The following is a 16,768-nucleotide window of genomic DNA, read 5'->3' as shown; positions in this document are numbered from 1 at the left end:
ATGTTAGAAGGAAACCAGAACCCGTGAGTAGTCTTTCACTTCACAGAACTCTTTTGGATGGCTGTGAATGTTACATTTTAGTCATCCCCAACTTAGAAAAAATTGTCTGAACACTTTAAATACTGATTACTTTACATACTGATTACTGAAGAAGACAGTATATTCAACTCAGTACTCTAGGTGCAAACGTTGGCCAATTCACACTACCTCCCTTAGCACACTCTAAATAGCCAAGATTCTTAAATGGCTGGGCTATCAAGTTGTTCCTGTTTTTCCATAAATACTACAAAACATAAAACACAGTGGCTATTTTGAAAAAGAAATAATAAAGAGTGTGCTCATTTGATACAGCTAGGAAGATATGTATACTCTGAGCTACATCATTATCTTCCACGTAAAGAGAAATTCCAACCTTATGAGAGAGCCTGGGAAACAGAAAAATGTTCTTTTCGATTCTTTTTATCATATAAAAAACTTCACAAAAGCCCTTATAACTTTGTTGAAAATTTCTCCTAAAAACATACCTTTGAACACCTATTGCATTTTTGTCACACTGGAAAAAAGCATGAATTCACTTCCTCTACTCTGTGGGTTGTGAAAGTAGAAGCAGAAATTACTTTGTGGCCCACCACCATGAAGAGAAAATGGTTCTTCTTGTACAGTCAAATGCAGGCCTTACTCATTCCAACACTCTCTCCCCACCGGTTTAAGTATAGCTCAGAGACTTGTGCTAGGTGGAGTTGTTGCTAAATGAGATGCACTATTTTCCACAGAGAGCTTGTGGGACACCCAAGTAGGCCACCAGGGTGTTGGGGAGAACCAGAAAAACAAAGGTATGAGGCCTCTCCTCCCACTCCACTCTCCAATTGCTGGGTTATCAAACCAGGGCCCTGAACAGGCTAGTGGCTGAAGGATTTGGGGTTTAGATGAGAGAAGAACAGGAGGGTGGGAAGAAACATTACAGAAAACCGATCCTATCAAAAACCCAAAGCAAGTTCAAGGCATTTCAACATGTCTTCTGTTAAAAACAAAAAACAGAAAAAAAACTGTTTTGCTTTCCATGAAAAATACTTGAAACAAAATCTAGGAATTTCTCATGGTGCACACAGGAAAACGAGTGTTTGCACTTTGGAACCAGCTGAATGATAGACGATCAATGTGGAATACTGTTTCTGTGAACATGAATATAGGATATGCCTAGACACTTAGGAAATCTTTGTAGTCATACACTTCTTTGAAAAAACTGTACACACACAGCAAGCTGTCCTGCCTGTTCAAGGGGAGTTCTCAGCAGCTCAACCCAAAAACTGAGAAGGAGGTATCAAGGGGCAGGTCAAACTTTTTCCCAATTTGTAAGCCTGGCAGATGCCCTCACTGCTCAGAAAAATCACTTTGGTTTAACAAACATGTGTAGTTACAGAATTTCCCTTGAAGGAGTTCCTTGAATATTCCAGTTGTTGTTGAGTTAGAGCCCCATGCTTAGGTACATGGTGGCTGCATCCTCTTGTGGCCACCACTCTCTCTCTCCCTCAGCATCCCCGAAGGAGATGAGGTTGCCCATGTCAAACACACACCTAGAGGAACTCCCAGTTTTTGCATGGGAGTCGATGGTAAGGGCACCGATGGGAAGTTAAAAAGTGCAGAGAGGATGTTTCTGAAACCTTCTAATGGACTAATGGGCTAAAATCGCCTTCATTCATTGTCAAGCCTCTCTCTAAAGTATGAGTGAGCACAGGCAGCTTGCCAGAGGTTTAAGATAATCAAGACACCATTTATGGGAACAAGAAGTTATGAAAACAGTTTCGGCTTTTAACTTTATAGTCTGATTCCTCTGATTCTTAAGTTAAGGGTCATTCTACGTTTTTTTAAATTCCTTTTGTGCTTCTCTGCCCAACCACTTTTCACCCATTCAACTTCCTGTTCCTCTCTTGCATCCAGTTCTCTGTATGACTTGGCACCTGATACCTTTACATGTCCGGAATACTTTCTGAGCAAATATTTTATTGAACTTTCTAAAAATACACAGGTAGAATAAAAACATGGCCATGAAAATAAAGGCAGTGGAGTGCTTATGTTTACTAGAAAATGTCCACAAATATGCTGATATAGGATTCTCTAATTCTGTCACAAAGAATTCTGTGATTCTTTCCAGCGTTAAAAATGCCATTAAACAAGACATACACTCATGGCAATTTCCACTTGACTTTTTGGACACCTATTTCCATAGTAATATATTTTTGAAGTTCAGAACAGTCTGTTCTGCCATAGTGTGGTGGCTATGCTCCTCAAATATTCCCTGTTATCAAAAAACATCACATGATGGAAGGATTTGCTCCAATGGGAAATATATGAAGCGAAAGAGATAAAGCTAATTTTTCTAGCAGCAATGTAAATATGTGCTTGGGCACATACTTTTTTGGAAAGAAAAGAAAAAAAAACCCTATAGGTGCTTAAATATAAAAACCAAACCCAGTATTTGAGTACATCTAATCTTTGTGCCCTATTACTGACTGATACTATTGAAAACTAACCCCTAAGGCCATGCTATTAAGACTTTTTATTATCATTATCAGTTTTGTCAGTCATCAGTGGGTCTAACTTTTCCTATTACTACTGATACTATTATTAACCCAACAATCTTTAGGGAGGACTTTTGTCATTATGCCATTATCAGTTTTGTCAGTCAAGTCAGTGGGCATCATCATTGAAGCAGAGAGAGCCCTCACTAGACACCATATCTGCTGGCACCTTGATCTTGAACCTCCCCATCTCCAGACCTGTAAGCAACACATTTCTATTGTGTCTGTATGACCCAGTCTATGGCATTTTGTTCTAGCAGCCCAGACGGACTAAGACTTCAGGGTAGTAGTTTCCTTCTTATCCAAATGCTAATTCCTATTCACAGTTAGGCTACTACTTAAAGCAGTCTAGTAAACGCAAATCATGCTTCTTCTTCAATCAGTTTCACTACATCAAATTGGCTTTATGGAAAGTTGTACTGCATTTGTAGATGCAAAATGAAAGGTACGAGTGCAAATTGAATATAAGTTGATTTTGGATCAAAACAAGCAGTGTTTTTGGGGTTGAAATACCATCTAATTGTTGACATTCACTGAACATTTTCTATTTCTTTGCATGCTATAAACTACTGAGACAGGAGCCAAAAATGGTATTTTCTAAGGAATGTTCCATCTTCCTCCTGGGACATTTATTTTTGTTTTATTTTTGTCTAATCTTTCCAATGGGATTGAAACACTAACTTTGTAATAGACTATTTGTGATTGTTTGTAACTACACATTAAAAAATAATGGGATTTAATGACTATTTCTCAAATTATGATGATTAGAATATAACTTTTAAGTATATTTTCAAGCAACCATTCAGTACTGTGGAGAAGCTGCAGACACTTAATGAGGGTGAACCAGGTATTACAAAATAGCTTTTCCAAAGAAGGGAACTCTGAGTTAAGGGAAAGCAAGCAAAATTCCTTTTTTTCTCTCCTAACTAAAGAGACCAGTTAACTTGCCAAGTGAAAACTCTAAGTCCCAAGAAATACTCTAAACACAGAAAAATAAGCACATCGATGAATGCCTCCCCTTTTCCTTGTTGGTCTGAAGCCGACTGACAGCACCAGGTGGCAGCCCTCGGGAACTGCCTGTTGCAGATGCCCTACCTGACAGCCAAAAGCTGGCAGGAATTAAGCAGAAACATATGCTTCCTGTGGAGGGCAACGGTCAGCAGGTGGGATCAGCAGACTCTGTTACTGAGCCCGTCCTCCTGTGTGGTCATCTGGACCGCCTTCCTCGTGGGCACTGAGGGCCCGGAACAAGACATTTTCTCAGTGCTGTGCTGGAAGCTGTTCAAATGCAATTATGCTGTATGTCGTTGCGGAATAGATGACTTAGAGGTTCCACACAAATTGAATTTTGAGGCCAGCCTGAAATTACATTAGATTTGGGGGCTTTGACAAAAGCCTGTCTGAATCCCCCTGAAGTCCCTTAGGGTCATCTTTCTTTAATCATTCACTAATGTTTTTCTGGTTAGGTCACTGATTAATGGATGACGTAAATCTCCACTCTCTGCCCACCCCCCAATTTTTTAGTACTGTAGATAATGTTTTATTAATTTGTCCTTTTTGGCTGCTGCCAAGACAGCAAATATGAAACTGATTTTTGAACCTCAAGAAACTGACATTTCTAATTCTGCCTTGTATCATAAGCCTCAAATGCAAGAAGCTATGATTAGAATGTGATAATAGCTGAGATGCCATAATTCTTTGCTGTTGTCTGTAAGTACATTCTTCCAATCAGAGAGAGGTCACGGGAATTAAATAGATTTGATTCATGAGAAAAATAAGAACTGACCTCTCAGGGGAGGAGGAACAAATGTCCATGCTCAGATCAACAGCATTCTGCATCTCAGATAATTACTTCATTTTTCTTGATATCCTATTAAAGCAATAAATGTGAATCTCAGAAAATTGTTTAAGGTATAACAAAGCCAGGGACCTTCATATGTTTTACAATTCAATCCTTACAACAAACTTACAAAAGCAGTATTACAATTCATACAGATACGGCAAATGAAGCCCAAAACGTCACGTAACTTTCTAAGGGACATGACTCTGAACTCTGATTTTGTTACTCTTCATTTTGTCATCCCTTATCTCAAAGCATTTGGGGTAAGTCAAATTTAATTATCATGTACTTACATAAATACATATCTAATACAATCTTTTTTCCTTTTTGGTTTTTCTAATGTGATCTTAAAATAGGGCACAAAATGATGTCACAAACCCAATGAAATACAGTAAGATGTGAAACCTCTAAAGAGATTGCATATTTTAAATTTTTTCTTTGCTTCAGGAACTATTTTATACAAGAGATATTGCTGATTTGTGAGCAGTAGGTTGGCTGATAGAGATTTTGTTAAAACATAACAGCTGAGAAATACCAGCATTTGAAATTTACAGCTAAGCTTCATCACAATACTTTTGGATACAAAGACATTTTTCTTTCATATTCTTAAATATCAATAAGAAAAAGAGAAAAAGCAATTCAGATTCATAGTCTGATGACATCTTCTCTGGCCCAAGGAAAAAAGGTACTAAGTTTACTGACATCAACAAACAGGGTCTGGGTATATACCACCAAGTGAACATGGCCTGTTCTTCCTAAACTTGTACCTTGTTCATTTGAATACTGGTGATATTTTACACACGCATGTACACACACACCCCCTCTCTTGAGACAGAGTCTCACTCTGTGGCTCAGGCTGGAGCACAGTGGCATCTCGCTCACTGCAAACTCTGCCTCCTGCTCACGCTTTATTCTTCCTGCCTCAGCCCTGAGGCTGGGACTACAGGCTTCACCCACCACCCCTCGCCACTTTGTATTTTTGTGGGGACGTGTTTCACCATGTGTTAGCCAGGATGGTCTCCCCGGACCCTCTGACCTCATGGACACCCGGCCTTTGGCCTCCTTAAAGTGCTGGGATTACAGGCTGAGCCACCGCGGCCTGGTTTCCTTACACACACTGTCTTTACACATGCATGTGGCAAACACACACAATATCAGAGTCACGGCATTCTTCTCCTCCCCAACGTAAACTGATTATCTGTTTAATTGGATGGTTGGAAACTTTTGTGTTGATATTTAAAAAAAATTTTACCTCAGCCTCCCAAAATGCTAAGATTATAGGTGTGAACCACCGTGCCCAGTCTTCCAGGTTTTAAACATAAACGACTCTATTAACTCTATGAGTCAAACCATCTATGTTGCTTTTAATTTGCCTTTGCTATAGCATATTTTAATTGGATTTCTCTCCAAATTTCTGGTCTACTTTTGGGGGGATGGTAGAGTTTGTGTTTGTAATAGTATTGATATCCAAATCTCTTCATAAAGATCAAATTCAGTATTTGAATTATTAATGAACATATATATATGAAAGATTGACTTATACTAGATAATAGCTAATAATAACTAAAAGGAAATAATGCTATCCTATTGTGTTTTTGGGCCATACGAGTCTACTCTTTTAGATTAATTACCCCAGAAATAAAAAGAAGAATCTGTTTTTAGTGACTTTTATGCCATCCGGTGGACAGCACTGTGATTTTCCTAATACCAACTAAAGAAAACAAACCTAATTTCCACGTGTCGCCATGCTGATAAATGCTGACTCTAAAAAGGACATTAAGTATTTCAGTACCACCCAGCATGTAAACATCTATGTCATATGTTACTTGCAAAGTGACATCTGTAATGTTGATGAGGAAGGCAGGGTCAAAATTAAAATGTGATCTTGCTGACTTTACCACAATGATATTCTCTGTATTCTTGCAAAGACTACTCTGAAATTAGAAAATCAAATCTTCTCATACTTTCCCTGCATTTTTCAAGTTGCTCAGACTTTTGTTTGAATTTGATGCACATCCTTCTTCGTCTCGACCACATACACTTTGCGTTCATGGAGTCTCAGAATCTTTCACTTCTTTTTTAGATTTGAGACTCCTCTAAGGCATTAGTGGATTACGAAATCACGTAGGAGAGCGTAACCAGCATTTTAATAATTAAAATGGCACAGAATAGAATAGAAAATAAGATACAGTGCATCCCATTGGTTCGTGAAGCTTGTTTCAGTTGGACATGCATGCAAATGCTGTGTGCCGAGTCCTGATGTGATCTACATTTTTTATGGCGGCTCTGTCTGTGCTAGTTATCTCCCTATTGTCTCTCAACTCCAAATCCACACCTCTCTACACTGCTCTGTGATGTTGGCATTGGGACCCTCCTTTGCCAGCTGGTTCTTTCTGCAGGTGGAGGAGAAGGTCAGGGAAAGAGAAGAGGCTTCCTTTCTATGTTTCTGTTTCCCTCAGCATGTTTCCAGCAGCTGCACTGACTGCAGACTCCAGCTTCTTTCAACTCCTTTCAGCTTCTGTCAGACCTCTAGCAGCAGAGATACCAACAGAAGTCACATGCCACTCCCTCTTCAAAGCTATAAACATCAGCTCTTTGGAGCCCCTCCTTCTATCTTCTGGTTACAGTAACCCACCTTCTACTTTCTGTCCCTCTTTCTCAAGGCATGGACTAATTCCTGCTGGTATCTCTAGATATTATTATAGTGTTCCTTTTCTGTTCTTTCAGCCTTTCCATACTCAAGTAACCAATTCCTCTGTTTGAAGACCTAATGCGATTTTTATTTTTTTGACTAAATCCTGACTGATACGTGGTCAAAAAAATTTTTTTAAGCCATTGCTTCTGGGCATCGATTCTTCAGTCTTACCTCACTCATACAATGTCCATCAGAGCAGCTTGGACACACACTGATACCTCCCAGATCCCACCAACCATTGATGATAGAATGATGTTTGGCTCATTAGTATATTTCCACCCCAGTGGAAACAAAGGACATGAAAGGAAATGTGTACAACATGGTACATTTAATTTTAGTGTTTAAGGCATTTCAGCATTTACCTTGGTATTATAGGCATGGGATAGAAGAGCAAAACTAGGAAGTGGCTAAATAGGAAGTAGAACCAGCTTTCCTGATCCTTAGATTATTCTTGCTGTAAGATGCACTGCTGTGTTGGAGAGTTTTGGTGTCTATAACCTTATACCTGCCATGCCACCTACACACACACACACACACACACACACACACACACACACGCTAAGTGATAAGTCATTGACATTTACCCTGAGCAGTGGTTAATGTTTGCTTATAAAATGAAGGACACCAAGAGAGGGCTAACGTGGCCCACTTAGGAAGACAAATGGAGAGATCTAGGGACGAGGTTGCAAACTGGTAGCTCATAGGTTTCATCTGGCTGGCAAATACATTTTCCTTGACCATGCGGTTTTTTGTTTTTTTGTTTTTTTTTTGAGACAGAGTCTTGCTCTGTCACCCAGGCTGGAGTGCAATGGCACCATCTCTGCTCACTGCAAGCTCTGCCTCCCAGGTTCACGCCATTCTCCTGCCTCAGCCTCCCGAGTAGCTGGGACTACAGGCGCCCACCACCACACCCGGCTAATTTTTTGTATTTTTAGTAGAGCTGGGGTTTCACCGTGTTAGCCAAGATGGTCTCGATCTCCTGACCTCGTGATCCGCCCGCCTCGGCCTCCCAAAGTGCTGGGATTACAGGCGTGAGCCACCACGTCCGGCCGACCATGTGGTATTTTTCAAAGATGTTAAAGATCCTATTTCCAGTGTCTCTTTGACAGTCAGGAACCAGTGAATACAGGATCCTCATCCCTACAGGCACCAAGTGCTTTATGAGGCATTCATTGTCTGGTTTGCCATAGTCCCTGCTAGTCTTTGGTACCTGGAATTTCTGCTCCTTTCTTTATATTGCCCACCTGGCTCCTGTAGGCATTTGCATTTTGACTCTTAACCTAGAGGAAGTGTCCTAGGGTGGTAGGGGCTGAAGCCATGTGGCTGCAGAAGAGATGGAGGAGGTGGAAAAGAAAAGAAAAATAGATGCAGACTGACGGGTTGAGTGAGCTAGAAGGGATGAGACAGCTGCCAAGGGAGAGAGCTTTTTGGGAATGTGTGGAGAAGGGTAAATGCGAATGTCTATAAAGCCGTCCTATGTGATAGACCTCCATTCTCCATTTGTCCACAGGAATTCCAATAAAACTACCTTACTAGGGTGTGTGTGTGTGTGTGTGTGTGTGTGTGTGTGTGTGTGTTGCTTTCTTTTGTGGGGAGACCATTGGCAATGGGCTCACAATGACATAGAGACAGGTGGGACTAGAGGAGAAATAGCTTGGGAAAGCCCAGGCACAGGCCAGTACATGACATTCTCTGAGTGATTTTTTTTAAATAAAGTTTTTGAAGTTCCTGACTATAATTATTTAACCATTTGCTACAAAATATTAATTATGATTAATGATACCTATTAACATTAATCAAAAACATACTGCAAAAATAACATTTCTCCACTATTGCTTGATGAAGTCACACTCTTCACTACCTCTCCCATGGTCTCAAACACTTTTCAGAACCTTTTACTACTTGGTCCTGAACTTTAAAATGTATATTATTTTATAAATAATGTATATCTATCTGTCCACATATAAAAACGTATAAAACTGTATGTACAGGTATAAAACTATATGCATAAAACAATATACATCCATATAGAAGTATTTAAAACTATAAATCTATAAATGACCTGGCTTTATTGATAAGCTAGAAATGTGCACCTTTGGTTTTAGGGAGTTTTGTAATTTATTTCTCAGATCATATGTAATTATTGGAATATTCTTAAAAATAAGCTTGTGAAGTCATATAAAATCATCTATAATCCACATTAAATATGTATATGTGTGTGTGTTTGTGTATATGTATAATCCATGGCAACCAATTAAAATTGGGGTATCCTTTCTTCCAATTATTCCCTGTGTGAGAGTATGAGTAGCAAACATTTGTTTGTTGCTTCGCCACCCACCCTTCCATTCCCCTTTCTTAAAGGTCACCTGAATCTCCCATCTATGTGATTTGGCTGGAACTTACCTCACCTCTGGTTGGGGAGGGTGGTAAGAGGTGTTATACCCTCTTAGCTACAGGGATGGGTTCAGGGTTGGGAACAAGAAACAAGACGAACAAACCAGGACCCTGTTCAAACCCTCTTCCCCACCTAACCTGAATGAGAGTACGTGCAGCCTCTCTATGCTCTAGGGCAGGACCTACCTGCAAATGAGAGCAATGGCACAAAACTAGAGCAGAAAAATGCAGTGTGAGCAATGGAGCCCTGGCACCACATTTGGACTTGGATCAACCTTTGAAGCCAATTTTATCCTTGAATTGTTCAGTTATATTATCAATACATTCCCTATCCTGCTCAAGACAGATTAATGTTTCATTTGTATATTTGTAACACCTTCTGATAAGGTATGCATGTGTGCATGTTGGTGGGTGGGCATATGTATAATAAAACTGCTGTTATCCTGAATATGAAATGTATATCCTGCTTTCTCTTTCAAGTAACATTATATCATAAATAATTTCTAGTACCATTAAATAATCCTCAAAAACATGATTTTAATGGTATATAATATTGCACAAAATGGATATGCTTTCATTGAAGTATTTCCTACCATCAAATGTTTAGGTGGTCTCATGGGCTTTCAAAATACTTGCATCAATTTCCTCAATCTCTGCTTACAATACTATACAGTTTACTTGCTCAAAATGGTCTCCTTCTGGTTTCTTCTTTTCTGAGCCCTCTGCTTTTTGTAGACCTAAGATAAATCTATCATGTTCTGTCCATCAAGTAATTCTCTCTTGCTTGCTTAAAAGTTTCTTCAAGTGTCACTTTTTGCAAGAAACCTAACCTTAAAAACATGTCCCAAAACCACCCATTATAGCATCACTGACAGATGATTGGTTTTTGCCAAGTTGTCCAAAGAAAACAATTTCTTATTTAAAAGAGAGAAAAGTATACATATCTGGTGAAAACATTCTTCTTGTGTTGCCTTGTAGTGTTAATACATAGATATTCCATCAACATAAGACAACAGTAAGCCTGTGATTACTTAACTTCTAGGTTGACGACTTCCTCCTTCCAAACCTTCACCATTAGTTCATTTCTCAAGATCCTTTATTAATTCCAGAGTTTATTAAAAGTAACGAAGGACCATGACATCAATTCATTCTCCTTGCAGAGCCGACATAGACTCCAGAAACCAACTCAGAGCACTGGAATGTTGCAAATTGGTGCTGTTTCCTTTGCCACCAGAAGTTTAAACTGAAAGATTTGCAGCACTGAATGGGGTGGGTTTCTTTATTTTGGCAGGCATCTCCATAGCTTTTAGTAGAGATGAAAGTGATCACTTGTGCTGCATTTTCTTGCTTTTTACCTTGGAAGTTAGCTCCAGAGGAAAGGAGCTGATATCCTTGGTCACTATGAAACCCCTTTTCCTGTCTTTACAAAGTTCAAAATTTTAGTGTAAACTGTGAGATGTCCATCAGTATCTGTTTGAATCATTCCTCACTTTCTAACTGTGCCTGGTTTCTGATCAGTAAAATGGAGGTAAAATATTTCACAGAATGTTTGTGAAAATACAAGGACATAACACATATGCAAATGCTTAGACTAGACAAAACATAATTCTGTGATTTGACTCAGTGAATTGAAATCTATAATGGTTCTGAGGAGTTCTAAAAATGTGTACTCAATTAAAGCAAAATGATTTGGAATGAAAAAATTCGTAAAATAAAATGAGAACTATTTACACTTTATGAAGCAATTAACTTAAGGTTAATTAAACACCCAATAAACTGTAAATACTCTTCAATATAAAATATAGCTTCACCTTACTGTCACTTTTATCCATGTAAAATCTTACTGAAATGTCTTTGCATTGACTAGACCACATTCTTCATTTATCAAACTGTGAAATAATCCTCTTCCTATACTTTTTTTTGTTATAATATTTTCACTTACTGGTATTAGTGCCTTTAAAAAACTGAATTTAGAGAATTCTCAACTTCTTTGTCCACAATTGCTCACCATTCATTACCTTTATTTCTAAAGGTTTATTTTCTTAGATAATACAGTTGTCTCTCAGTATCTATGGGAGAACTGATTTCAAAACCACCTCCCACCCCTGCCAAGATAACAAAACCTGCAGATGCTCAAGTGTCTTATATAAATGGCATAGTATTTGGATACAACCTATGTACTTTATCTCTAAATTATTTTCTACATAGTACAGTGTAAATGTAACTAGGTGTTTATTATAGTATTTAGGGAATAATGACGAAACCAAAAAAGTCTGTACATACTCAATACAGATACAACTATCCATTTACAAAAATATTTTCAATCTGTGGTTGGTTGAATCTGCAGATGTGAATCCTGCAGATGTGGAGGATACTCATACTCCAACTGCATACTCAGCAAGCTGCCTGCAGCTACTTCCTGTGCTTCCCTGCCCCTTGCTCTAGTTATATGGTTATATTGTACTGAGAGGCAATTTTTAGAATGGCAAGACTCTCACCAGTTTGTTTCTTGTGGTATCCCAGTGCTTAGAACAGTGCCTAGCACATAGTAGACTCTCAGTGGATATTTTTAAAGATTGAGTAAATGAATAAACAACAACAATAGTAGCAATCACATAAATGGGTATAGTTTTAGTTTTCTATTGCTACTGTAAATTGTCACAAACTTGATGGCTTACAATAATATACATTTAAAGTTCTTTGGATCAGAAGTCCAAAAAAGATCTCACTGGGTTAAAGCCAAGGTGTCAGCAGACTGCATTCCTTTCCGGAGGATCTGGGGAAGAATCCCTTTCATTGCTCACTTAGATTTTTGGCGGAATTCTGCTCCTTGCAATTGTAGGATTAAAGCCCCTGTTTTCTTGCTGGCTTTTTAGCTGAGGAAGGTTCTCAGCTTCTAGAGCAAGCTTGTCCAACCCACGGCCTGTGGGCTGCGTGTGGCCCAGGATGGCTTTGAATGTAACCCAACACAAATTCGTAAACTTTCTTAAAACATTATGAGGTTTTTTTGCTTTTTTTTTTTTTTTTTAAATTTAAGTTCCTCAACTTTGTTAGTGTTCATGTATTTTATGTGTGATCCAAGACAATTCTTCCAGTGTAGCCCAGGAAAGCCAAAAGACTGGACACCTTTCTTCTAGAGGCTACCCACATTTTTTGGCTCATGGCCCCTTCTTTTGTCTTCAGCCAGCAATGGTAGGTTGAGTCCCTCTCATGCTTCAAATCTCTCGCCCTCTTTCTCTTGTTGCTTCTCTCTCTGACCCACTCTTCTGCTTTCCTGTTTGCTTCCCACATGATTATACTGGGCCCATCCAGATAATCCTGGATAATATTCTTATTTTAAGGCTAGTCGACTGGCCACCTTTATTTCATCTGCAACTTTAATTTCCTTCTGTAATATAACATATCACAGGTTCAAGGGATTAGGACGTGGATATCTTTGGGGGAATTATTATTCTGACCACTGCACTGGATTAAAAACTTTTTATGGCCTGGTGTGGTGGCTCATGCCTATAATCCCAGCACTTTGGGAGTTTGAGGTGGGCAGATCACTTAAGGCCAAGAGTTCGAGACCAGCCTGGCCAACATGGTGAAACGCCGTCTCTACTAAAAATACAAAAATAAGCCAGGTGTGGTCACATACGCCTGTAATCCCAGCTACTCAAAAGGCTGAGGAAGGAGAATCACTTGAACCTGGGAGGCAGAGGTTGCAGGTAGTGAGCCAAAGTTGCGCCACTGCACTCCAGCCTGGGCGACAGAGCGAGAACTCATCTCAAAAATAATAATAATAATAAAAATTAAATAAAAAAGTAGAAAAAACCTTTTTTTTACTATTATTCCATTTAATATTCACAACTAGCCTATAAGGGAAATTTTTCTTATTATTTGATAGATGATAAAATAGAAGCACAGAGAGGTTAAATAACTCCCTCAAGATTATAGGATTAGTAGAGGGCAGGCCAGGATTCCAAAATATTCTGTTCAAGTCAATAGCACACATATGAACTATGATGTAGTCATATGGTATGCATACAATTCTGGTGGAAATTAGTCCCCTTAGAGTTGTTCAGTGAACAGAGTGCACAACTGTACATGCCAGCTCTGACCACTGATACATACTGCCTTTGATTTTCCCAGTGCTGCCATGGTGAATACAATGATATCTTTCTTTATCTTCTGGAGGAAATGAATAACTTTCAGGATAAGACTAATCTGAAAAGTCTTTTCCATTTCCTAAGTGGCTTTAAACCAAAATATTACCTATTTATCACTGACAGATATTGTTCTCCTGTTGTAACTTTATAATTTACTCTTTTCCGAAATCATAGCATCTATTATTTAGGCTGTCCTTGACAATCATTTTGCACAGTAGTCTGTTCTATGGTTCACACTTTGGGTACATCCTTTCTGCGAGAGCTGCCTGATTGACCTGTAATGCATCTTAAACTATAGCAGGAAGTCTCCAGCTTATTTTAACTATAGCTTTTTCCATTGTAAAATAGACAATGATAAACTGAGTAGATGTAAAATTCTAAGACAAGTGGTTTCAGACTTATGTAGTATACTTACAGATGTCTCTTCTATAAAATCTGCGGAACTAGCTGGATGTCAAAAGGAATTCCCATTCTCATCTGTTGTCCCTCTCACCTGCTTTTTCCTTCTTCCTTCCTTGAATTGTGTTCAGAAATTCCCATTTGAGTTCCATCTTACCAGCAGTGGCTATCAATGAGAAATGGAATAAAATTTCAGAAGCATGGGAGGCGTGGTCAGCATCAGTTAGTCAGAAAGCAGGAATATCACAGGGCACAATATAGAAGCCCACCCCAAGGAAGTCAATTCAGTTCTACATTCCACCAATGAGGGAATCCAGGCTGCTTTTCTTCCTTTGCATCCAAGACCCTATTGGCCCAGTTCTTTAGATTGGACTGGGCTACATTTGGGAGAAATCAATAGGCCCAGTATTGTAAGACTGAGAGGAACAGAGGCATATGGAAGGAGGAAGTAGTCTACTTCTACTGCAGAGAGTAAATCTGACAAACATTTGCTAAAAGTTGGTGGTGATTGTCCTCCAGAGAATGTGGGAGATACTCCAATGAGAGGTGGGAAGACAGCGTAAGAACTTCTATTATATTTTTAAAAATATCCTATGTTTAAAATATTTCTTGGTTGTACATATACATACATAGAGGTCAGGAATCAAGAAAAGTTTGGAAATGACTATGCTCAAGCTTAGTTCTCAGTTCCTCTTGACCAGTTTCTAAGGTATATTTCAGTGACGCAAAATGTTTCATACCATGTTCTTTGAGATGTAGGGAGCACTGCGGTCACCACAAGAGTAGAGAGGGTGGGTCTGATCACTCAGCCTTGTTCAGTGAGACAGCTTCTCTTTGGTTTCTTTTGTATACTGTGGCTCTACATAATGTTTACTTTAATAGATAAGTGACATTGATTTAAAAATAAGTTTACCTTAGTACATCCAACAGACTAGTGTGCTAAATGGCAAGCAGTTCTCTGTATCCACGGGTTCTGCCACCATGATTCAACCAAATATGGATAAAAAATATTTTAAAATAATATTAGTATAATAAAAATAATACAGCAATAAAAAGAATACAAATAAAAACAACACAATATAACAATTATTTACATAACACATTGTATTAAGTATCATAAGTAATTGAGATTATTTAAAGTATAGGGGAGGATATGTGTATTTATATATGCAAATAGAGTCATCTGTCAGTGTCCATGGGTGATAGGTTTCAGAAATGCTGTGGATTTCAAAACCTGAGTATGCTCAAATCTGTACATAAAATAATATAATATTTGCATATAACTTACACACATCATCCCATAATCATCTCTAGATTACCTATACCTAATGCAATCCCTAGATATCACTTCTTTCATGTGGATTCAATGTACTACTCGAAGTGTGGCAAATTGAAGTTTTGCTTTTTGAAACTTTGTGGAATTTTCTTTTTTCCAAATATTTTCGATCCTCTCTTGGCTGAATCCACAGATGCGGAACCTATGCATATGGAAGGCCAACTGTACTACTGAGGAATTTGGACATCCACAGATTTTGATGTCTGCAGTGGTCCTGGAACCAATCCCCCACAGATACCAAGGGACAACTGTATCAGCAAATATAGCGTAAATGTAAATATCTTTGTGTCATTTATGAGGCAATGAGAGACTGTATCCATCAAAACAATGAGGCAGAGGTCTTTTTTTGCCTGGAATGTAGAAAGCTGGAAGGAACACTACCTCTATAATGAGACAACGAGAAAAAGTCAGATAAACCATAAAACTGCAGCTTCTCTTGAGGCCATCAGAGAATTGAGGTTATGGAACAATTAGCTGGTCCGAAATCTAAATAGGGGCACCTTCACAACCACCCGCCCCCTGGAAAGAAAGGATGCCATGATTGACCTACCTATGCTTGCCAAGGCATAGAAGGAAAATGCAAGTGAAAAGGAAGAAATCAGTTAAAATATTAATGCATTTCTAAAGGTCGAGTATGGGGGTTCATATTCATTGACAGGTTCTTTTCCTTAGATCTTTTATGGATGGTCATGAGAAGGATTAGGGTCAGGGCAGGGTACCAGAGAGAGCCTCTTTTGTGTGCAGATTTGGTGGAGAGGATCAGGCATGACTGTGACAAAACACATGAAGCCTTCCCCAGTTTGGACCTTTCTCTCAAAGAAAACAAAAGCCCTTAGTCACTGGGTGTCTGTATTTGAACTGCTTCAGCCTGGTACAAGGAAGAATTATCTTAATGGCATTTTAGCTTAATATTATATCATTATCTTTAAAAAAATAATAAAATGTCTGCAAAAAGTTAATAAAAAATAACCTTCTGTACCTGTAACAAAAATTTTCAGGAAGAACATTGCTAAGACTTTATGAATTACTTTTTAAACTAATGGCAACTCCAGCAAGAAACCCAACAGAATAATGAATACATGTGTATTTCAAAGGAAATGTGGAAAAGAATATCACTAAGAGAGAACTTACACTAAATAATTTTAAAATATATTATATAGTTATAGGAATTAGTGCAATTTGGTGTTGACACAAAATAGACATCAAAATAAGGGAGTTTAGAGTAAACTCAAGTCTATATAGGAATTTACTATTTGATGAAGTTGACATTTGAATCAATCAGAAAGGCTGGAATGACAAGTTAGAGAAGCGAGATGACAGTTGAAACAGGAGCAAATGACATACACACACATGCACACATATACACATAGAAAA

Source organism: Papio anubis, chromosome 3, assembly GCF_008728515.1.
Source record: "Papio anubis isolate 15944 chromosome 3, Panubis1.0, whole genome shotgun sequence".
Lineage (NCBI taxonomy): Eukaryota > Metazoa > Chordata > Mammalia > Primates > Cercopithecidae > Papio > Papio anubis.
The sequence above is the reverse complement of the archived record's forward strand: the minus strand, read 5'-3'. Positions refer to the sequence as shown.